Consider the following 17,872-nt stretch of genomic DNA (forward strand, 5'->3'; position numbering starts at 1 on the left):
CTGATGAGTGTAAGTGTTTTATGGGTATTTTGAGTGCGTCTTTTTGCGTTATGGTTATGTTTATGGGGGCGGGTTGCAAGGTAGCAAGTGCCGATATGGTTGGCCAGAAATATTATAACACCTTCAAAACATTTCGTATCTTTCGTTTTCCAATAGCATATCTTATAAAATACATGTCTTAGTCGGTTTTAAATACTTATACCATTTCAAGATTAAGTATCTAGGTTTTATAAATATAATTGTATCAAAAATTAATAAGTTGTTTTAAAAAACTATAACTTTTCTGTTGTTTTGTATAATAATAAAATTTTAAAACATTTAAAAGAGATATTCAGAATAAAATATCACTGCTGGGGTTATTGGAAACCCTTTTTAAATTTCACAGAAAAGGGATTTCTTTTTTTTGACTACATTAAAGGGCACCAAAATGTGTGAGCATATTTTGAAACGTTGATTTTGGCTTTCAGGCTAATTAGGTTTGTCGTTTGTGCCAAATGTGAACCAAGTGCAAAATTGCGTGCATTTGTTCTTGGCCAGACACTTAATTGCAGTGCAAACGGGCCGCGAAAACGGGCCCTCGGCTGTTTTTACACTCGCTCACCTGTGCACCGGCTTACCTGTACCCCCCTCCCCTTTTAACTACCCCCCTCTACAATGCCCCTTTTTAAACCCACCTCGAGTTGTTTGTGCTGCATGCGAGGCCAAAATGTTACCAGCCACTGCGGCTGCCAGATAGGCCGTAAGCAAACACACACGCGACGTCATCGAGGGCCCATTGTGCATGCCAAGATTACCGCCCAAATGTACTGACAACTGCACCCGTTTTCCGCCCATTAACCACTTTCCCCACCCCCCTTTCGGGTCATCGTTTGCACAGCAGTTCAAAGTTTACGCACTGCCAATACAAACGATGGACCAATGATGTGCAATGATATTACAGCGCTCAGCAGCCAATTTCAAAAGGGGGATCTGGACTGGAAAACATGGTTTTGGCCAAAAATGAACCCAAAGATGAAGTACTCGTTGCTTTGGACAGTGGAAAACACAATGAATCAATCCCTAACCAGCTTTTTATATTTTCAGGATGGGCCGACATTTAAAAATTTTATTTAACACAACACAAAAACATAAATACAACACAAAATGCTAGAAATTTTATAAGACTTTTCGTGTGATACAACTGAAGCTGTATCTTCTGATCTTATAATGTTCTTGAGGTTATTTTGTTAGATTTATCTTGTCGCTTGTTGCTGCTATATCTTTTATCCTCTACAGACTTTGGTTGCAGCTTTTGGCTAAGCCAAGATACACATACAACATGCAAGAACATTTAAATTTAAATGCAGACTGCGGCCAAATGTCACAGGCTTAACCCTTTGTTGGTCTTTTAAAGAAAACGAATGTGTCATGAGAAAACAATAAGATGGAGAGTTGGCCAAGCTAAGAAAATAGAACAATATATAATCAAGAATAAGCCAAAGGAAGAAATACAAAAGTCCCCGGTGCCAGATAAACAAAAATATTCAAGTCCCAGTCAGGATTGGTAGGATTAGGTTAAGAATTTAAAGAAACAAATTGTACTTTTTAAGACTTATTTTACGACCAATAATTTTATATATACGCTTGTAAAGTAATCTGAAGTTTTAACTGGAACATTTTTACTTCCTTGTATTTTGTTACCCTTTTATTAGAATTAGTTTTGTCTTTTTGCAAGGGGTTAAGTGATATTCCGGTTTAGTACGTGTTGATGTTGTCGCCATCCATCCTGAGTTCAACTTCCACCCTACTTTTCACTCCCTGTCGCCTTTTTTAATGCTATTTCACAGCTATTGTTGTTGGCGTCAACGCGAAAATGCTTTTGACATAACGGACTGTATATTGAATGAAGATGTATGGGGGAAGCCAAGATGATATATGTGCGTGGTATGTATGCGATTATGCATACTTTATTCAGATATAGTCGCATGTATATTACATAGGTACGCCCTTGCACAGTCTAACTTCTTTAACTGAAACTTTTTTCAACAGCGTGTAACTTTAAATGATCTAAGGAATAAGAACTTTAAATATTTCATATTTCATATTAATAATAAAATATATTTACATTTCAGTATTACAATAACTTGGAAATTTAAAAATAAAGTACCCATAGATTTTCCTTTAATGGATGTTTTCTGAAAGCTCATTTTACCGGTAGTATATGAATTAAAACAGTATGAAGGTAGTAAAATTAATTTCTGTAAAATAATCATTAAATAATAATCAATACTTTGCAAAGCAGATGGTGCTTAGAGTTATAGAGGCTCCACTGTACGTATACAGATGCATAAATTACGTATACGTCAAGGCAAGTTCAATCGGCGGTAGAGCGCTTGTCTTCGCCTCCTATCCGAACAACCACTTGACAATCGCAAGCAGCTCTCTCATCTCCTAACCATCCTAACCATCCTTACTATCCTTTCCATCACCGCCCCTTCCGTTGCCCACGCCCCTGCAAGTGTTTTCCGTATTTATATGCAATTTTTCTTCATCTTTTATGTATGCTCGTTGTCGTTGCCGGCTTTCATATCCTTTTCAGCGTTCATGTATACAGAAGCCTTCAAAATAATAGCACTAAATTTTCGAAATTAGATTGTACCCAAAAAAACTGTGCAATCTTAATCTTCTGAGTAGATCTTTTATAAATTTATTTGTTTGTTTCCTCTATAGAACATAGCATATTCTTTATATTCTAAGATCTTTAGAACCTAAAATATATATATATATATGATGGACTTTGATGCACTACAAGCAAATTAAAGAAAAAACTTTTGTTTTAATGTATGTTTATTTTTTCTAAAATGGAAAATAACTTTGACTAGAATTAATCGTTTTTATTTTGGAATTATAAATTGAAATATTTATTTTGTTAGTCATTTATAGCATTATTTTATTGACTTTAGCTGTTTATGTATCAAATGTATTTCTGTAGTTGTCAGCCAGCCTTTGCATGTGTAAGTCGCTGTAATGATATTTGCTATTTGTTTGTTTGTTAGTTTGCGTGTGCGTTGAAAGCATTGAAATGCCGTTTGTCAAACACGAATACAGCCACCCAACCTTCACCACCACCCACCACCCAACCACCCACTCGTGCACTTTTCTAATGGCTAGCCTGGGGGGCTTTTGGGAAATTTTTGGGGCGGAGGAAACTGGGGAAATGCATTACAACTCGCTTACAACTCGCAGCGTGATTCAATTACCATGAGCTCGCTCTCGGATCACATTTGCATAGGCTTGGCCCCGAGGCGATTTCCCCTTGCCCTTCCGTCCCCCTGGCATTTCCCTTGGCTTTTCCCTACGCCTTTGTTTTTCCGCTTCACCCAGTTTTGCAGCCTAAAAGCAGGCAATGACATTTTGAAGTGCACACACACGATATCTGAGAAGTTTTCTGTCCACTTTGAGACTTGCCATGAATGCTCGCCATTTTAAGTGCTCAATTATGCATTTATTTAACTATTTGCGCTTCAGATTATCAGAATGAAAATCTGTGTTTGCTCAGCACTTGAATTATTTAGATAATTACGAGTTGACACAGATAACGATTTTGATAAATATGGAGTGTACCCAAAACATAGATGATTTTGTTTTTTCGTTGCAGAATATTTAATTATTTTGTATTTACTCAACTGATTATAATTCAATTTTCTTGCACATTTTTCCTATAACAAGTTCCCATTTTAAATAAATAAATTTGCAACTTAATAACACGTGTTATCCCTGCAACTTACTAAATCAGCAACTTCAATCTAATTAAGTTTGCTCATAAATTACGAGTATGTTCCCCTGTGAACTGTGCTTGATCAAATATGTATAAAATATGGATAATATATACTTGAATGTCCCGGTTCCCGGGAGTAAATCCTTTTGATTTGTGCCTACCAATTGGGCTGCCCAGGAGAATCGTTTGCGAACACAACATGCATATCGGATCTGTTTTGGTCCTGATTGATGATGATACTATCTGGCTGAAAGCGGGAGGGGGTAAGTGGTAGAGTGAGGAGAAGGTTAAAGCCAAACATGCCACACAACTAAGCCATGCAATCTAGCATATCTGTGTGTGTGTGTTTGCTCCTTGGAGCCGCTGCTCATGTTCACATTATCCTGCCATGGATTCTATTACTTGTTGGTGTAAACCATACACCGCACACCAAACACACCCAAAATTGTGTGCATAATATGCCCTGGAAATAAAGCCACGCTTAAATAGATTTTAACGGAAATCAATCCATTGCCTGTTAAGGTTATATAAATAAACCAGCATTGGACTCGGCAACTTTGTCCTCGTTTAAGAACCCAAGTTCGGAAAAAATGGGCTAAAATTTTGACTCCCGATTAAGAGATAAATGTTAATGTAGACTATTAGAAAACTCAACCACAAATTCATAGAGGTATCAATTTTATAAAACGGGATCCAATTACTAAAGATATGGAACCAAAAAGACCAGTTTTGGGATCCCATTCTGAAACCCATTCGAAATACGGAAAAATAGAACATGAAAATGGGTTAAAATTTTGACCCTCGTAAATAAGAACACTTTTAATGTATATCATTAAAGATTTTAAATACAAACTCATAGAGGTATCCCACGTCTAAATCGGGATCCAATAACTCAAGTTATAGAATATAGAAGTTCAGTTTTGGGATCCCATTCTGAAACACATTTGAAATACGGAAAAATGGACCATGAAAATGGGTTAAAATTTTGACCCTCGTAAGTAAGAACACTTTTAATGTATATCATTAGAGAATTTAAGTACAAACTCATAGAGGTATCCCAGGACTAAATCGGGATCCAATAACTCAAGTTATGGAATCTAGAAGTTCAGTTTTGGGATCCCATTCTGAAACCCATTTGAAATACGGAAAAATCGAACATGAAAATGGGTTAAAATTTTGGCCCTCGTAAGTAAGAACACTTTTAATGTATATCATTAGAGAATTTAAATTCAAACTTATAGAGGTATCCCACGTCCGAATCGGAATACCATAACTCAAGTTATGGAATCTAGAAGTTCAGTTTTGGGATCCCATTCTGAAACACATTTGAAATACGGAAAAATCTAACATGAAAATGGGTTAAAATTTTGACTCTCGTAAATAAGAACAGATTATCAGATTATCTGTTTTTATAGAATTTAAGAACTTCACTAGGCCTAAGTCAACCAGTTAGAATTTATCTTACAAGCTTTGAAAAATTTCATTCACATCTTTTTATTCCGTAAGTCTTAGGGAAATTTTTCCTGTTTTCTTTATAAAACATGGGATAATGTTTTTTCAAAACTCTTACTTATTTAAAAAATAAATACGTTTCTAGCACTATAAGTAAAAGAAGAGAAGAGCATCCAACAACGTGGACGAAAAAGAACACCTTTTTTCCATTACATGAAAAATGAATTACGTGTAAGCAAGAACTTTTATTTATTCCACCACATCATTCAGTAATTATTTCCCTCACTAACTAATCGCTGGCCTAACACATCAGTATTTAGCTAAATGCAAATTTGATGTTTCATCATTTTGTACTTAGCACTTATTCTCACCCCTGATGGAAAATTCAGAACCACAATGACACGACGTCAGAAATCAGGGGCCTTTGTTTACCCACTCTTTTCGATTTTCCTTAGTTTTTCCGGCTTATTTTGACACATTTTTGCCTGCCAAATTGAATGTAAATTGAAATTGATTTTGTGCAAATTAATTTCATGTACGCGGCATTAAATTGTCGCACCATTTTGCTTGTTCTGTGGCTTGTCTGTTTTATGCATAAACGACGCTGGGTACACCAGCCATTTTCCATGCCCCTTGATTTTCCCTCAAGCTCCCTCAAGCCCCCTCAATTTAATCCACCCCCCTTGTCAACTGATTGTGCTGCCTGTATTTGCACTTCATTTTCATATTTAAGTTCGTTTATTATGCGAATGTAATTAATTATAAAGTTTAGCGAGCATAAATTTAATGTTGCCATCACACCGACGACTTGGTGGAGGGCAAAGAATTCCCCGGTGGATGGTGGGGCAGTGGAGGGTTAATCGCAAAGCCATTGGCTTTTGTGGGTCAGTGTTGACTTGACACATTTGATGGCTGGAGGCCGATTAGCCCATGTTTGCACTGGCGTAAATCAAACGATTGTCAAGCGCATGCAGATCAAATGTTTCAATCGAGCGATAAATCAATCACCGTAACAGATGGACACTCGGTTATTGTGAGATTGTCAGACTGCACTGAGAAGAAAACTTAAGTCTCTACCATTTCTGTGTTAAAAAAACATTAAAAAGTTATTTTTATTGCTAAGTAATGGCAGTGCATGAATAGAATTTTTTTAAAATCGTCAAATTTAAGGATTTCTAAATTGAAAAAAACATTCAAGCCCAAAGCACTTTAAAAGTTATCCATTAAAGTATTTCCCAGTGTTATATTTATGTTTAGTTTTTTTGAAAATTCTCTATAATCCTCGCCGTTTCCCAGTGAATTATGCATTCATAATTCCCACTGACATTAGTCGCATTCAGGCCCAGTTTGACTCTAAATGATGATTTGGCCAAAATCTGAAAAGCCTGCCACTGTGGCAGCAGCTGTTGCAGCCACAAATCTCAAATGCAAAGAAGCATTTTAATGTGTGTGTAGCACACTTTTGGGGGCCAAGCACCGAATGCTGCACTGAAATAAAAAAGTAAAGGCCAGGCCAAAAGCAAATCAGCTGATACGCCCCTTTCATTCCTCGCAGTTCACAGCCCGTAAATTATGCAACATGCTTTTAAGGCGATGGCGGAGAAAAAAGGAACTTAGGGAAATTCCTGCACAAAACGAGCTGAGAAAATAAGGGAAAAGCGAAAAAAAGCAATCGGAAAAACTGAAAAACTACAACAGACTAACAAATGCGCATGCAAAAAATTGAGAACAGTTAAATTGACAACGGGTAAAAGGAAAGAAAACGATAAATAAAGAATAGCGGGTTTCAAAAGGCTTTAGGGAATTAGTTTTTCAGTTTTTTATTTTACGACTGTCTTTCTGATCAAAAATTTTTATTTTTCTTTTGCTTAATAGGATGTGTACCTTGTTTTTATTTTATTAGGCGAAGTTCAAAGTAAAGGCACTTATATATAGATATAACCTTATGTGTTGTTAAATTTGTAGTCAAAAATAGTAGGCCCATAAAAAATGAAGAACTTCAAAATATTATTTTTGGCGACAAATGCTTTGGGGGCTTGAAGACACGACTTTTTGGTTATTCTTGTTGGCCCCCTTTTTTACCATTCTATTTTTCCTCCCACACATTGTGGCGTCCTTTGTGTAAGTGTGTTTGTGGGTGGGCTGTCAATTTTAATGGCTGGCCATGAAATTGAAATGCAAGCAATGAAAAATTCAAGCATTTCAACATGATGGACACTATGGCTCTGGCAATTTATAGCTCGACCATTTGTAACAACGCCGTGCCAACAAGAACAATAATAATAATCACAAAGGCAACAAAATGGGGCATATCCCTGGCTGACAGTCGAATATCGAAGGCCTTGACGGTCTGTTCGTTTCATTTTGTAATTAAAATGCCATTTAACTACCTTTCCCTTTGTAGAGTATCAAACCTTGGCATTTTCCTGCTGCCTGCCCATTAATTAATTATGGAAAAAGTACTGTTTTTCTATGGCCTAATTCTGGTCAACAAATTGATTAAACGATTGCCTTTCAATTGTCTTTCACACTGTTCCATAATTTATATTGCTTTTTGTTTTTCTATTCAACTACATTTTTAATTAAATGCTTAGTTATTTTAATTCAATATGCAAAGTTATTATTATTTTAAAAAGGGGATTAAATTCCAAGTTTTTTCTTTTAAAAGCTGATTGCAAAATGATTTGCAAAATAATGAAATGTAAATTCAATGGGCTAACATTATGCAAATGCCGTTAAGTAATCAAAGAAAACTATTTGGATGGCATTGATGGGGCGTGCTTAAATCGAATCTGCGAGAATCGGGCAAACGCATATTCGGCTGACATGTCGGATACGTGATACGTTGCGCATACGTCACCGTGACCTGTCAAAGCGAATCAAACTCCCTTGGCAGTTGGCTTGCTTTTATGCCGACTTAACTCAATTTGGCCTTTGATAGGCTACACAGGACTCGTTGTTATTGTTCCATCAAGCAAATTCGTTTTCAAAATCAGCATATAAATAAATTCGCAAGCCAAATAGAAGGTAAATTAAATTTATCTACGTCAATGGCTTGGCTTGGCTCAATTGCCGTTGATAAACCCGGCAAATGGCATTCATGGCAGGCTATTTTAAGGCCATTAAAGACAGGCCAAAGTGAATCCTTTTCTTCACTCTTTTTCCCCCAAATCCTTCGCTCGGATCGTTAAGGGAATGAAGACAGGAAGGCAAACGACATTTGCAGATAAGGTTTCACTCCTTTTTATTTTTTTGGACCTTTAGGGGCCAGTCCAAAAATGAATTTTTTCTCTTCTCCCTTTTAGTGCTCCTTCGGTGGTTCCTCATGGCGATTTAATAAAAGTTGCGGCTGCAATAAAACGAAGGCGGATGACATAACCAGTCCGAGGGAGATGTGAAATCTGTTGCTACGGCCGTGCGGACTTATCAACACACTCCACATGCCAGGTCTAGGCTGTCCTTTTCAGCAATGGAATTATTACATTTTTATGGGAGCCATCGCACAGAGAATCCGGGATTCCTGTCCTTGACGCGTGCCACAAGACAATGGCATATTTCAGCATGTCAGTGGCTCTACGGCCACTTTTAGTTTGAGTCTCTGTGGCTCCCTGGTCGGCGAATGGAAATATGGCCAAATAAATCATTTTATTGCAATACAATTTGGGCTCTCTGTCTTTTTTCCCTCACCATCACCGGATGTTTATCACGCTTTTCACACAGTTACAAAAAAACTTGCTTTTGAAGCTAATAACAGTTACAAAAAATTCATAAAAATATTTTGCAGAAATATATATCAAGTTTCGACATTGAAGTGCTAAAAAAAATTGATATCCCTTATAAAAGGGTTTTTTTTAACAGAAAAATACGGGCAACCCATAAAAAACCATTTCAAAATATTTTGGATGGACGGATAACAAGGACTTTCGCATTAAAACTATTTTTTTAACGAAAAAACCCCTATACCTTATAAAGATGAACAGCTACAAAAATAAACAACTTCAAAATATTTATAAAATATGAATACTTCATTTTGGCAATAGAGTGTCCAATGAAATGGATGTAACACATAAAAAGGAATTCCTTTTTTCTAACTGCCCATTAAGTTAAGTAAAAATCCCTGTTAACTAGTTTTGTTCAGTACAGTTAAAGACAGTGCCACTTCCATATTGCCAAAGCATTTTATGCGGCCATTGGGAGGCCAAACATACATACACACACACACAGCCGTGACACGTTACTTCAATATTAATAAGACCGTGTGGAGGCTGTCAATATGACAGGGCGCCAAACTGCTGCCACCGGAAGTTGTCCAACGGGAAGCGGAAGCGTCGCCTTTTTGCCCGAGCATCGCATTACGGCTACTTGGGGGGTTGGGATGGGGATGGGGCACGGCTCATTTTATATTATCGCCCAATCCAATCTCGGAACCCAGTTCCTCGGAGGAGGAGAAAGAGGAGGTGGAGGTGCAATTGGTTTTTCGAGCTGCCACCGGAAGCAACAAGCCAACACTTCGGGAATGGAAGTTTGACGGTTGGGTTTCTGAGTGGGTTCCTGGTGCTCGGTGGGTTATTGGCCACTTGAGGGATCGACGTAAGCCAGATTTGTGGACAGCAATTAATACTTTTATGGTACGGGACGGCAAGTTTAATTGAATTATTAATTAGCCAGGCCCGTCGTATTATTATGGCCATTAAGCCAGGCGCAAATCCAATTTAATTGCCTTGAACTCCCGAAGTGCTGTTTGTTTAATTTGTCCCCTCTACTATTTGCCTTCGAGTGGCAAACAAAGCCGTGGGACCAAGATCAAAGTCAATGCCCCTGACCTGTCCTCTCCTCACCTTCCGCCCAACTTTCCCACGGAGAGTTTGCCCAAAGTTTGTCCTTTTCCTGCTGCTGTCGCACCTTGAGCATGTTTCAACTCTTTCGCCTGCACTTTGCCGTCCCCCACAGTTGTTGAAATATTCATAATTGAAGTTTATTGTTTACCCTCGGATGTGTGCCACGCCCACTTCCACTTCCACTTCCCCTTTTTGTTAACTGGGGCCGCTTTGATTGTTTTGTGGCCCGGAGACCGTCGATAAGTTGGCCTGCAGAAAGTTCAGCAACTTTTCAGTCTTTTTGTTTTAGTTCCCTTTTCAAGCGCTCTGAAAACTTTGATTGGCGAACAAAATGGCACAAGTGATTGGACATGTGCTTCATTTATTATACTGTATGCCTGACCTACTACTTTTTATCGAGAGGTACCAGCTGTTGAGCTATAGCTCCCTGAACTTAAAACGAATTGGTCAAGAAATTATTTTTTAGATACTACAAAAAATGACCAACATTTTATTTTGTATCTTATTATTCAAAGACATTTAAGAATCATCATTAACAAACTGAAAACATTATATGTATTACTTTTCATATAAGTAAAACTTGATAAAAATCTAATATTTATTTGATAAATAAGCATACCTAAATTTAAAGCAATTCAAATAAATTTCAAAGTTTTCCTTTGACCTTTGTGCATATCAAATAATTGACCCTTTTAACAGAGTGGTTTTGCCTTCTTGGAAAAAAGAGTTGTCTCCAAGGACAAACTCTGTTTTTTCTGAAATCGAAACCATTATCATTTGAAGCTTATACAAAGTGCACTTGCAATTATTTCTCAATGGCAACCACACAGCTGAAGTCAGTTTTTGTATGGCAAAAGGTCACGCGTTTCCCATTTCCGTTTCCCAAGTGTTCTTGACCGATTTTTGATAAATTGCTTTTGCCTCTGAGCATGGAAACGGCATGGAATGGAAACCATCCCTTATTTTTTTCAAACTCGAAGCTTTAACGGCCGCTCGTTCTTCGTTTATGGAGCCCACTTGAGCGAGCTATTAAATATAATTGCGAGCAATTTGTGCAATATACTTAGGTTATCATTTTTAATGCGACAACCCAGCCCAGCCGAACCCCTTTCCTCATTGCAATGCTAATTGCGGAGAGAGCGCAAAAAAACCGGCCAAAACGAAGGTAAACATGAAAAGAACAATAAGCACGAAACAATGGACTGTTTGCAATTTAAATTAACATTTTGAGTGAATCAAATAAAAGCGCAAAAAAAGGCCACACCGGTGACAAAAACTGCTGAGCGGAGCAGCTAAATTGTTTTCGATGCCACCGTTGGGTTGGCACTGCAGATGGTCAACAGATCCCATTGCAGGCCAAATACCAAATGCCAAATACCGGCAGGGAAAACACAAGACCTGAAACCAAGCCAGATTTGCATAACACGTTCCACATTGCGGTTCCGGTGTCCAAAAAAAGCCGAGTCCGAGATTCTGACACCCCACGCCCACCTAGCAGCTGCGGCTGGTTTTATATATTTCAGCCTCCGCGCTCCAAAAATCCCTCCATCCACATCTGGCTACCGTGAAATATAAAATTCTAGCAATATCGTAAAGCAGAAAGCTCTAAAAAGGTTGACATCGACAATGGATTACCCTGTATAGTAAAATATATGATATTTAACGATTAATTAAAATATTACAAGATCAAATTCTTCAGTATAAAATATATGATATTTAACGATTAATTAAAATATTACAAGATCAAATTCTTCAGTTTTTATTTAATTTAAAAATCCTTTTGAATTCAGCGCAAAATTTTTTTTGGGGAACAACCAAATCCAAAATTAAAATGCTACAAATTTATACATTTTAATAAAAATAAATACACATTTTAAAACTTGCTCAAAGTCCTAGGTGATTATCCTACATTATAAATAATGTAGAGGGTCTCTTAAATGCTTAAACTTTGTTGTTGCAACATTAATATTTCAATATCAAAATTATTTAACATTATCATATCTTGTGTAAAGTCAAATATTCTAGGTGTTATTCTTCTATATTTGCTTTCATTACAATTTCTTTTATGCTGCCTATAATGCCTTTGACCACATGCACTTTCTATTTTCCGCGGAAAAGTGGCGGGAAGGCGATTTACATTTCACTTGCCTGGGATGTTTTAATGCGACGCCTTTTTTCCGAGCTCTCTTTCTGTCTGGTCTATTCTTCCCCCTTTTTTTCGCTGACAACCTGGTCAAAGGACTCTGAGCTGGCCAAAACCCATGGAACAAGGAACAGGGAACAAGGAGCGACAAACAAAGGCAACAACAGCAAGGCAAACAAAAGTGGCTAAAAAGCAAAAGCTGCAAAAAGGCCAAAGGCGAGGCACGAACTCTCTCACGAACACACAAACAAACCCGCTCGCACTGCCACTCATAGATACATATATGCATGAAATTTCACACCCAGGGGCGTAGGTGAAGGGGTAAGGGTTGAGGGGGTATTTTAGGGGGAGGAACGATGATGGTTGGTTTTGGGCTGTTTTTGGGGTGCACAAGACAGCCAGAGGAGCCGAAATGCAAATACACAAACAATGGCGGTGCGGGGGCTACTAAGCCAAGCTAAGAAGGTTTTGGTAAACAAATTTTACTGCCAACAGCACACAAACAGCCCACACACACACACAAATAGGCAAATACACTTAGAAAAACTTGTATAAGAATAGATTAGATTGGATTATACCAATTCGTTTAAGTGAACTTTAATAATTATCTATATTTTTGTGATATAGGCTAAAATTTAAAGTATTGGTTAGATGTTTATGCCGGAATTTTTGAAAAAACCTGTTACATTTCAGAAACAATTAAAAAATATTGTATGATTAAATATATTTATGTAATATGAAATATTTCAGAAATATAATGATGTTTTCATTTTTAAAATCGCTAGGACAAAGGTTCATTAGCTTTCATATTATTTTATATACTGTTTTTTGAACTAAGAAATATATTTCAATGGGAAAACTATTTCTTATTTCCTTTATTTTTTTTTCTCAGTGCATTTTTCCAGCTGTTGTTGGCGGCCCAGGACATTCATAGTTAAAATTTAGAGAGACAGCGCCGAGAGATTTGGCAAACAGCGACAATATTCCTACCGCTGATGTTGCCAGCCGAAAACCCCTGCACAATCCCCCCTCCCCCCTATTTACCCCTCCTGTTGCGTTAATCAAGGTTCACACAATCGCCAACAACAACAGCAACAACTACAACAGCAACAATAATCGCAACAACAATGTGGGGCGTGCACGTGCCAAAATTGCCAGGGAATATTTTGCATTTGTTTTTTATTTGTGTTAGCGACATTTCCTAGCCGACTTTTTCGTTTCGGGCCATTTGTTGCTGTCGGCCATCTGGGTGTTGATTAAAAAATTGTCAGGTTCTGAAAATTCATGGCCCCCATATCCTTCTTATTACGGCCTGAATGGAAAGTGGGAAGCAAGGTCACTTTTGATAAACATTTTCCCTTTTCTTGAGGGCTTTTTAAAGAGAGTTTTAAATTAAATTCAAAGAAATTGATTTTATCTTAAAATGTATACATATATAGGATCTAAATAAAATTGGGTATTATATAATACAGTAGGTATCTATACATCAACTTTTAATTTCCGAAACCTTAAACTAAACATTTCTATCAGAAAATAAAGCAATCAACCAATTTTATTCGCATTCTGACTTTGTGACACACATTTCTCGTCATAAACTGGTGCCAACCCGCAATTCCCTTGAGAAAACCTTTTGGTTTCGGACTATTAAAATCGATTGGATTCTGGTTGCTGTTGCTAGACTTTTAGCACAAAATCGGCGAGAGGCCATATTTTCCGGGGGTTTTTAGGTTTGTTGAATGCCCATTTGGGTTAATAACAAATAACCGAATGGTCCATTATACGAAATGAGCCTGAGCCATGGCCAGAAAGTGTTGAGAGCTAATGGCAAAGGCCCTGACAATGGCAGTTACCAAAAATGGGGGCTGTCCTCCTAACGGGAGTAGATTACGTTCATGGTTGCCCCGCTCGCATTACCCGAAATTACTCTCATGCATTACGTAATAAATTTATATGAGCTAATTGCCATCAAAAGTTCATTAATTTGGGAGTCATGAACTTTATTTATTGGGGGCCATTAAATACGGTTAAATCTTAATTTTGTAAATATTGTGTTGGGTCATAAATGTGAAGAGGTGGCGAGCCTTTTATACCCAAGATAAAATGGGATATTATTATAACGGGTAACAATTTATACCCCAATTTATGTTAATGATATAATTTATCGAGTTTTAAATGTGATATACTACAATAAAATGCTTTTATTGATTGTTATACATATTTACCATGTAAAAATAACTAAGAAGTGGAATTTTTGAGGGCTGCAAATAAGTGGTCTGAATTTCGACCGCAAATTTAATATTTCCCTTCACCGTCATATTCATTGAACCACATATGCCAAACAAACATCGCCGAATCAATCGAGCGTTATCGACAGACTCTGGAATTATGTATTTGCTTTGCCGCAGCCATGACGACCGCTAATCTAATTTTCATATTTGTTCGCTTTGCTATTTGCAGATTTTATGACCCTAATATCGGCCTTGTGAAAGCAGCCCGACCAGCAGCTACAAAATTGGAAATCCAAAAGCAGCATAAATCAGCGAAACTGGACATTAGAACAATTTGTACATAGTATATAACAAATCCGCACATTGCCAGAATCGATTAACTATAGACGAGGGAGCTAGGTAAAATTGATGGCCCAAGCCCGGACACTAAAAATGCATAAATAAATAAATTGAATGGCACGCAACGATTCTAAAAATATCACAAATTGTTGTATCAATAAATTATTAATAACAATTTCTGCGGACAAGTTTGAACCAAAAAGTTGACAACATCAAATAAAGTTGAACATCAACCGGAAAAAAACACACGGAATTCCGAGCATGGAGAAGCGGAATTTATTCGTATACAAATATATTGCAAAACATTTTTCCAGTTTAGTATGCATATGTCGAGGCCATGATGGCAATAATGATAGCACCCCGGTAGTTCCCACATATCCACCCGAAAACCACACCCCCGCCCACCCTAGAAGTCCGCTGTAAATATTCCAGAGATTATTTTTATTGTCCTTTTCAACTTTACGTAGCATAAATTTACAATTTCTAGCTTGTAAATCATTTATACATACTTAAATAGGTAAGGCCAGGTCGGTGGGCGGCTATGTCTATGGGCGTGGCAGCTGGCTTTTCTTAAGAGTAAGCTCTAAGTAGATATCACCCATACCCTCAAGAGTTCGGGGACATTTTTCAAATTGTATAGGAAACGAGAGTTGCAATATTGCATAGGTTCTTGAGATTAGTTGTGCGTATATACGATTACATATACCTATTTATAGATACTACAACTTCTATGCCTACGAATATAATTATATATATTTACAATTGACGACCAAGCAAAAGTAAAACTTTAACTTTAGTAACAAGTCAAACACAAAATACACAATTGAACGAAAAACACACACAAACTGAACTAAAGTAGATCGAAAACATAAGACATTGGTAAGATGTTAGGGGTGGTGATTAGAACTAGTTGTGAGGACCGCAAAAGAGGCCGCCATTCTTTTCACCACTCGCAGCATAGCAAATATAAAACAAAAGCTTGTTAGTGATACTAATTTTAAAAGGAAAAACAACAAAGCAAAGTATAAATAAAAACAAAACAAACCACGTTTGATAATTAGCGAATCTTAAAATGTTTATATCGTTACTAAATTTCTGTTAAACGATTATTTGTCATTAAACTGAATTCGGTATCATCTGTATATAGAGTTCTTGAACACATGAACAAGATGCTTTAGCTATCTTTTTGTAACTGAGCGATATAGAGTAAGGTAACAACACATACAGTGCGTATCAAACTATAATTTAAAAAATATAGCAATTGTTTAAATATATTTTTAAAAATCTATTATTTAACTTAAGTAAATAAATTTGAAATCAAATATTTGTTGGTATCTCTTTACCATCGGCATTAACATTTTAATTTTCTTAAATTTTTAAATAAAAAACGCACTGTCCATACGTATACCAAATAACACAAAGACATAGAGACATTGAAACTCATGCACTTTCGCTTATGGAAACTACTATATTTTGCAGACGAAATGAGAAAAAGTTCCACGCAATTCTAAAAAAAAATACGCAGATACTATATCTATCTATCTATCATACAGCCACACTACCACACGGAAAAACACCACACACACGTATATAAGTACACGCACATCAATGCAAGAAGCATAATATCTGAGACAATTTACCAATTAGCATTAAAAATTAATGGAAAAAACCACTGTCTGAGCGAAAACCAACTAGCTAAAGCAAACGACTAAAACCACACTTAATGTAACAATAAAACGCAATCGAATCGAATCGAAACACGAGACACGAAAGGCAACGCATCTAAAATGAATTGAAATGAATATGCAAATTTGGCGAAAACATAGGCTACATTAGACACCAGAGTATGTAAATTGGCGAAATGTTCAATAAAAGAAAGCGAAAAATATAACAAAAGTATTAATACACGTACAAAGATCCATTTGAGTGTGCAATTTCATTTATTTCAAAGTGGGGGATGGGTATTGAAATGGGGATAACGATAGCCCCCATATATATTGGGATGCTGTTCAATCAATTGTTAAACCGGAAATGGAAACAACACACTGCGAATGCGAGGCGTAAAGTGCATTGAGTGCACTTTCCATAGTTCCCATAGGGGCTATGAAAACTACAAACGACGGTAGTCAGTGTGCTGCGGACTAAATTACTCGAAAAATATATTTAGTTGCCGGCATGTTTTATGGATGCGTTGTAATTGAATTGAAGTTTCAAAGGGTGAGAGGGTGGAACGAAATGGACTGAAAGCGAATGAATGGCTTTTCACAGACCCGGCGAACGAATGATGATGGCCCTCCGCTGAGATCTCTTCTGGATAATAAATTTGGACACTAAGTGCCAAGGTAAATAAGTTGAATAAAATAAAGTGCAGTAGTTTTATTAGTTTTCTTTTTAAATTGCTTTTACACAATATTTAATTAGAATATTTAATATTCATTAGGATTTTAAACCTATTTTTTATTTTAACAAGCAGTCAAAGTGGAATACTTATAATCCTTTTAACTTTCTTTATAATTAATATAATCATTATAAAGTGTATATCATAAACAAATAAAAATATGCAACACTTTATTTACATACGACAGACAATTGTTTTGCACTCAATTATTTCGCATTGATTTGTAAAACTGTTGAATCATAAAGCTATGATGCCATTGACAATTAGCAATTGGAGGTAATTAAATTTCCCACTTTAGGGACGTTAGGCAATTACTCAATTAAATAGCCATATTTCCATAATTTATGTAATTGCATACATCACTTATTAGCCTTTACATTTATTTTTATCAAACCTTTTTATACCTTTTTTTTCATTGCCACTGTGTTTGGTGAACTTTATTTAAATGAAATCTGTTTAATTCTGAATTTAATTAAAATTACTTTAAAACAACTATTGTTATCATACAAATGACTAAACATAGCACTATATCCCAACCATTTTTTTTAATATTATCTCAACAACAGCTGTTAAGGGATAATTTAAATTTGTGGCCACCCCCTCTGACAGGATATAGTATAAATTTAAGTACTGGCGATAAAATGAGACCTTCGAGAAGAAGCCGCGGGAAGATTAATTGAATCACATTAGTCTGCGTTTTCACATACAAAAATATGC

General features: G+C 36.5%; 1 protein-coding gene across 2 annotated transcripts in view; it reads left to right on the plus strand.

Moving 5' to 3' along the window:
- LOC119557389 (patj homolog) overlaps positions 1-16,663 on the plus strand; it is a 31,613-nt gene extending 14,950 nt beyond the window's left edge. For both annotated transcript variants that reach the window (XM_037870137.1, XM_037870143.1), the window contains one exon: positions 14,648-16,663. The gene's annotated coding sequence lies outside the window, so the exon portion shown is untranslated. The remainder of the gene's footprint in view (positions 1-14,647) is intronic.
- Positions 16,664-17,872: the final 1,209 nt, after the last annotated feature.

This window comes from Drosophila subpulchrella, chromosome 3R (assembly GCF_014743375.2).
Source record: "Drosophila subpulchrella strain 33 F10 #4 breed RU33 chromosome 3R, RU_Dsub_v1.1 Primary Assembly, whole genome shotgun sequence".
NCBI classification, from domain to species: domain Eukaryota; kingdom Metazoa; phylum Arthropoda; class Insecta; order Diptera; family Drosophilidae; genus Drosophila; species Drosophila subpulchrella.